We start from the raw sequence: 6,151 nt of genomic DNA, 5'->3' as shown, positions 1-6,151 counted from the left end.
TATATGAAATCTAAAAAAAAAAAAAAAAAAAGGTTCTGAAGAACCTAGGGGCAGGAGAGGAATAAAGACACAGATGTAGAGAATGGACTCGAGGGCACGGGGAGGGGGAAAGGTAGCCGGGACGAAGTGAGAGAGTGGCATGGACATATACACACTACCAAATGTAAAATAGATAGCCAGTGGGAAGCAGCCGCATAGCACAGGGAGATCAGCTTGGTGCTTTGTGTCCACCCAGAGGGGTAGGATAGGGAGGGTGGGAGGGAGACGCAAGGAGGAGGAGAAATGGGGATAAATGTATATGTATAGCTGATTCACTTTGTTATACAGCAGAAACTAACACACCATTGTCAAGCAATTATACTCCAATAAAGATGTGAAAAAAAAATGGGTTCCTTACTGACAGATATCATTATGGTAAACAAGGTATTTGGAAAGGCCAACAATAATGGTGCTGGCAGAAGCACTGGAGGAAGAAAAAGCAATTCCATACCTGGAATAAATGCTTACTCCACAGAGCGCAAATCCCTCTCCACTCCATGATGGAAGGGCTCCACGTAACCCACCCGTCCCCAAGTGGCAGGCTGGTCTCCTTCAGTGTACGGGGTACTTGCGCTGGGAGCTCAGTGTTGGTCTTTGCTGTTGGAAGGCTGGGTGCTCAGCAGCCAGATCAACCTTGACAAGAACTCCATGTTGATGAATTCACACATATCATCCATTCCTATTGCCGAAGGCTCTTCATTTGTGTGGAACAAGCAAGCACTGGGGTAGCTGGGGAAAAGGCCGACTGACATCTACAGAAGGTTTCTTGCACACCTGCTTCTCAAAAGTCTCCTCAGCAGGGGGTACCTTTGATGAATATTCACAGAGGGACCCAATACACTCATCCTCTTTGTCCATTCCAAGTGATCACCCACATCCTTTTCCCCAGACCTCCTTATCATCAACCCTCTGATCTTGCTCTTTCCAAATCTCTGAATATCCAGGTAAATTGCTAGCTACTGGTACTGTCCAGGCCACTAGCTTTATCGTCTTCCAAGTGACAACTAAATATAGTTCCACCTGCTCAAAGTTCCACGAACTGGGAAGATTTTCCTTTTTCCCATTATCTTTTAGGGCTACCTCCCTGAAGTGCTGTCGGAATATATCAGTCTACTTCCAATTAATGCTAGTGTATTGTGCTTCAACTGAATTTTTCTAAGTCACCTGTTCACAAGGAACTCCCCATGAGACCAGGGATGTGGGTTGATAGAGTGGGAGTGAGTGCCATGGGGGTCTCACATATCTGCTCATGTAACACACCTGTGGGCTGCCAACTATTTCAGTACTAGAAAATCCAGGACCAGTTTACCAACACTTAAGATCTCTGGTGAGCAAACCTTTCTGACTACTGCTCTGACCCTGCTGCCCTTTTTTTTTGGAGGGGCGGGTGGAGTTAAGTGTTGCCACATGGCCTTTGCCACTCTGGGAGCCATAATCCCCATTGAAATCAGGTAGCTTTTCAATGGCAACATCTCCCATCAACATTCTCCAGGCACAGTGGGCAGCCAATACAGAGCTTTTCAAAGATGAAACTGTATTTCTGAATGCCTGGTGAAGGAGGGTCCTTTGGATATTCTTGGGGGGCACAGTTAGAAAATGAAGGAATAGGTTGCATATGATTAATCTACTCTAATGTTCCTGACTCCTTAAGTATTTTTGATTTCTTCATCTGTATACTTGGCATCACAATTTCACTTAATGTGGGCCACCACTGAGCCCAGGTTATAGTAAGCCAACTAAACAGACTCTTAGAACCATTCCCAGCTGCTGGAGCCAGCACACTGAGTGCATAACCTAAACTATGTTCCGTCTTTCATGTCACCTTTAGAAGCATATCCATGCACTTTTCTTGGGTTTCTGCTGATGAAAATTAGCGAAATCTTGTAATTCTTTCATTATGTAAACTATATCCTCTGGATCAGATCTTGTCTGTATCCTCTTGGGGCCTTCTAGCATCTGATTCTAGTTCTAGGAGTGACGACAAGAGGGAGGAATGGGGCGTTTGGAAATTTCAGCAAGTCCTTGCAAGGTGACCAATTCAGGCTCTTCAAGCTTGGCTGTACCAGACTTATCCAACAAGGATGGAAGGACTGTGGTGACTCAGCAGAATTTGGGAGGGCAATGGATTCATTCAAATCCACCCAAATTCCCAGGTCCTCATTCTTTCCCAGTCAATAGCCTCAATGTTCCTAGAAGAGACCTGGTGAGGCTGCAAATTAAAGTTATATAGAAATTCGGCTCCCTGCAGCACTGGACTCTGTAGCTAATTTCTGCTCCATCAGCCCTGAGACTACATGAAGTAAGAGGTTCTTCTGGGGCAGTCATAAAAGCTTGGGTCCTCTGACCATGCTTGAGCTTGTCAGAGCTTTCTTTCTTTAAGCTCTTTTGGACAGTTCAGGGGCTTCAGAAAGTCAGAAAACATGTCATTGCTACTGCCATTGCATCTGAAACAACCACCCCACACCCACGAAGCTGGGAAATGGACTCCTGCAAACGAACGGCCACTACAGTTGGAGATTTCCTGTCATCTCAAAGGGCCACAGAAAGATGTCTCTGCCTCCTATCTGCCTTCTAAACCTCCCACCAGTGCTTCATATTTGGGGAACTTAAATCAAGGAAAATAGTGTTTAGCCATTGATACCCTGCAATATGGGGGTGGGGGGTGTGTGTGCAGAAGAGATGTGGGAAAGGATGCCTGGAGCCAATGGTCAATATGTAATGTGTACCTGAAGTCCATCTTGGAACTGCCTCTCTCCCTCACCCTCACTGGGATATTGAGGTACAGGATCCTGGTTCTAATTCCAGCTCCCCTGCTCACCAGCTGTTACTTCTCTGTGCCTCAGGCCTCAGTTTTCTCATCTGTTAAATGGCACCTACCTTGCAGTACTGTTATGAGGTTAAGTCTTCAGCACTCCTCAGTCACTGCGTCAAGGTGCCAGTATTACTCTGGGAGTGTGTCATAGTCCCTTAGGTGAGTAGGATTTCTTATAAATCTGGGACTACTGGTAAGGACTTTGGTGGTAAACTCCAGGAGGTCCCGAAGGCAGCAGGTAGCTCTCCTAACTGCTGGATTGTCTGGTACTTGATACAGCAGCTGGCAAGTACCTGTTGAATGAATGGATGGATGGGTGGAAACAGATAGGGAAATTATGCCCCCAGGCCTCTTCATCCCCAGCCTGGTTAACGTGAGGAGAAGGAGGAGGGCAAAGAAATGGTGGTTATGGGAAAAGGAATCCTGGCTTTGCCCTGGGAGAGTTAATTTACTCAGTTTTCTTCCATTAATAAAATGGAGCTGATGATATCCAGCCCCCCAACCCCATCCCAAATATTTGTGTTGAAGAGGAAACTGGAGCGTTGATCACAGAGCGCCTGCCACGTCGCGGGCCTCGGAGACCTCAATGTCCTCCCCACCTGCCAGAGTACCCTGCCCGCACGGGGTTCCGGGAACACCCCCAGAAGCAGGGTTGGGGCTGCAAGGTCTTGGACGTGCCCGGTCCGCCCCGCGGTACCGCCCACGCGGGCTCGGGGTGGAGGCGCCAGTTTCCCGCTATCGCTCAGCCTGTGCGGACGTGGGCTGACGTGTGCGGACCCGTACGGACCCGTGCGGGAGGGCGGGAGGAAGGCGGAGAGGAAGGAAGGCGGAGTCCACGGGGAAAACGAAACCGAGAGCGAACTGCCCAGACCCCGCCGAGCTTCCACTGAGGCGTGCGCAGCCCGCGTCCCCAGCCCGGTACTGGACTCTGGTAAGATGCCCCTGACCCCTGCGCCGCCGCCTCGATAATGCTGTCCGAGGCCCTCAGCCGAGGTGCGGAGCCCTTGCTGGATCTGGGGAAAGGAGCGTGCAGCGCGGTGGGCGCTGAAAGTCATTTTCTTCCCGCGAACAACTCTTGACAGAGCAAGCGACTACTAGCCCCGGTCCGGGACTGGGGCGGGGGCGACTAGTGGAAAACGGAAGAGCCCTATGGCTTGACAGACAGATGGGAAATACGGAGGCCTGAATTGCCCAAAACATTGGCCAAAAGAATCCCCAGCCACAAATCTCTTGCCTGGGTCGTTGCAATCGTTCCGCAATTGCCCATCTTTAGCCTCCGCTCCAACTCTGTCCCCCGCCCCGCCACCTCTTCTTAATACCGTAGCCGCCCGAGGGCCTTTAAGGCAGAACAGGACACCCCCCAGCCCCGCTCCCCAATAGCTTCATCAGAATCCTATAAAAGGTTATTGGCCTACAGACAAGGCTGCCTGCTCCCTGCGTTCGGACCACACAGGACTCATGGCTGTCCTTGGGGCAGAGCCAAGCACTGTCGCTGCCTCTGGACCTCTGCACTGCCTGTTTCTTCCCGGAAAGCTCTTCCCGCAGATACAATGTCACTGTATCAGAGCAGCCTTCCCTGAACAACCTGCATGTAAGAAACCCCACTCTTCCCTTGCTGTCCCCCCTACTCTGCTTTAGTTTTCAACGTAGTACTTATCACCTTGTGACATTTTTTATGGGTTTGTCCATTTTCCTCCACTAGTAAGTTCACAAGAGCAGGGTTTTGTTCGCCAGTATAACCCAGTATGTAATAGGTATTCATTAAATCTTTGTTTTTGATTCATAAATTCTCTTTTGAATTCCAGAATATGAGACTTCCTATTGCCTGTGATTTCTTTAGTACTAAAAATGCCTTGCCAGATGGAAGCTAAAGGACAGACTCCCTGCTGTCACTTAGGAACTTAGAATCTTAGGAACTTAGAATCTTGGGCAGTTTATGCTCTTGTTCTTCTGTTTGCTTATTTGAACCTGAAGATCCTTAACACTGTTTATTCATTCAATTCATCAGATATTAGTTGAATGCACGTTGTTTGCCAAGCTTTGCACAGGCCCTTTGAGGGGGCTAGGTCCACAGGGGCTTGGCTCTGCCCTAAGGGTATCAAGGCACAGCCAAAGTAACTTCTGGGCATGAGTAAGATGGACACGTAATATTTATTAGTGATTATGATGGAGATTTCTTTTAGGAAGATGGTAACATAGTATTAAAATAAGATTTATTAAAAACAGTTGAAAAGAAACGCCTGTTTCTTTTTTTCCAAACTTGTAAGTACTTTTTCAAAAATGCCAATTTAACACCTTATTTGTTTACACGTATATTTCACTTAAATTCAAACTGGCTTGTCATTCTGAAGATCAGCAGTTACTTAAAGTTAAAAGTGTTGAGGATTTAGGGTATTTCGATAGGACTTCAGGTTAAATAATTGCTAAGGACTCTTCCATAACTACTGTTCTGAGATCTATGACCTCCTCCAGTTGGATGTATGGTCTCATACTCTTGACTAAACTAAATGACACTTCGGTTCCTGAAAATAATGGTACAGCTACAGATCCTTATCTGAAACCCTTGGGCCAGGTATGTTGTGGTACTCAGAGATTATTGGATTTTAGAAAGGCAAGGCAGTATAAATCCCATCTATTTGTAATGTTCTCAGTAGGGTTTGGGGGCAACACTCTATCATAAAACATTTCTGCAGTGAAATGTATAAATTGACAACAGAGTACGATTAAGACTCTAAATAGCTCATGTCAGTTCAGGTCTAGATGCGGGGCTACACACCCACCCAAAACAAAACAAATGAAAACAAAGTAAACCTCAGTTTTCAGTGCTTTTGCATTTTGGAATTGTAGACCAGAAGCACTGTTTATTGAGGGCCAGTGGTGTGGGAGACCCTGCTGGATGCTTTTTGTCTGATTTACTCCTCACAACAACCTGTGAATCAGGTGTTTTCGGGTCATGAATCAAAGGTTCAAAGAGGTGCCTCGCCCAGATCTATGTGGCTTTAAAGCATAGCCCTCTCACAACACTAAGCGGTGATGTGAAGACAGCACCTTTGCTCAGATCTAAGCCCTTCCAGCCACCAGCATTGCTCACCCAAACCACTGCGGCAGCCCCGACTTGGTCTCCTGACTTATACTCATGCTCCACTCATCTTTTCTACACCCACCCCTCATACTCTGTTCTTTACATAACATTAGAGTGACCATTAAAAACATAAATCCAGGGCTTCCCTGGTGGCGCAGTGGTTGAGAGTCCGCCTGCCGATGCAGGGGACACGGGTTCGTGCCCCGGTCCGGGAAGAT

General features: G+C 47.5%; 1 protein-coding gene across 4 annotated transcripts in view; it reads left to right on the top strand.

The window, feature by feature from the left end:
* Positions 1–3,689: 3,689 nt before the first annotated feature.
* EIF2AK2 (eukaryotic translation initiation factor 2 alpha kinase 2) overlaps positions 3,690–6,151 on the top strand; it is a 37,089-nt gene continuing 34,627 nt past the window's right edge. For all 4 annotated transcript variants that reach the window (XR_003004281.1, XM_024753476.1, XM_024753475.1 and 1 more), the window contains exon 1: positions 3,690–3,782. The gene's annotated coding sequence lies outside the window, so the exon portion shown is untranslated. The remainder of the gene's footprint in view (positions 3,783–6,151) is intronic.

Source organism: Neophocaena asiaeorientalis, unplaced genomic scaffold (assembly GCF_003031525.2).
Source record: "Neophocaena asiaeorientalis asiaeorientalis breed wild unplaced genomic scaffold, Neophocaena_asiaeorientalis_V1.1 scaffold171, whole genome shotgun sequence".
Classification (NCBI taxonomy): Eukaryota; Metazoa; Chordata; class Mammalia; order Artiodactyla; family Phocoenidae; genus Neophocaena; species Neophocaena asiaeorientalis.
This window is presented reverse-complemented; position numbering and strand designations above follow the sequence as displayed.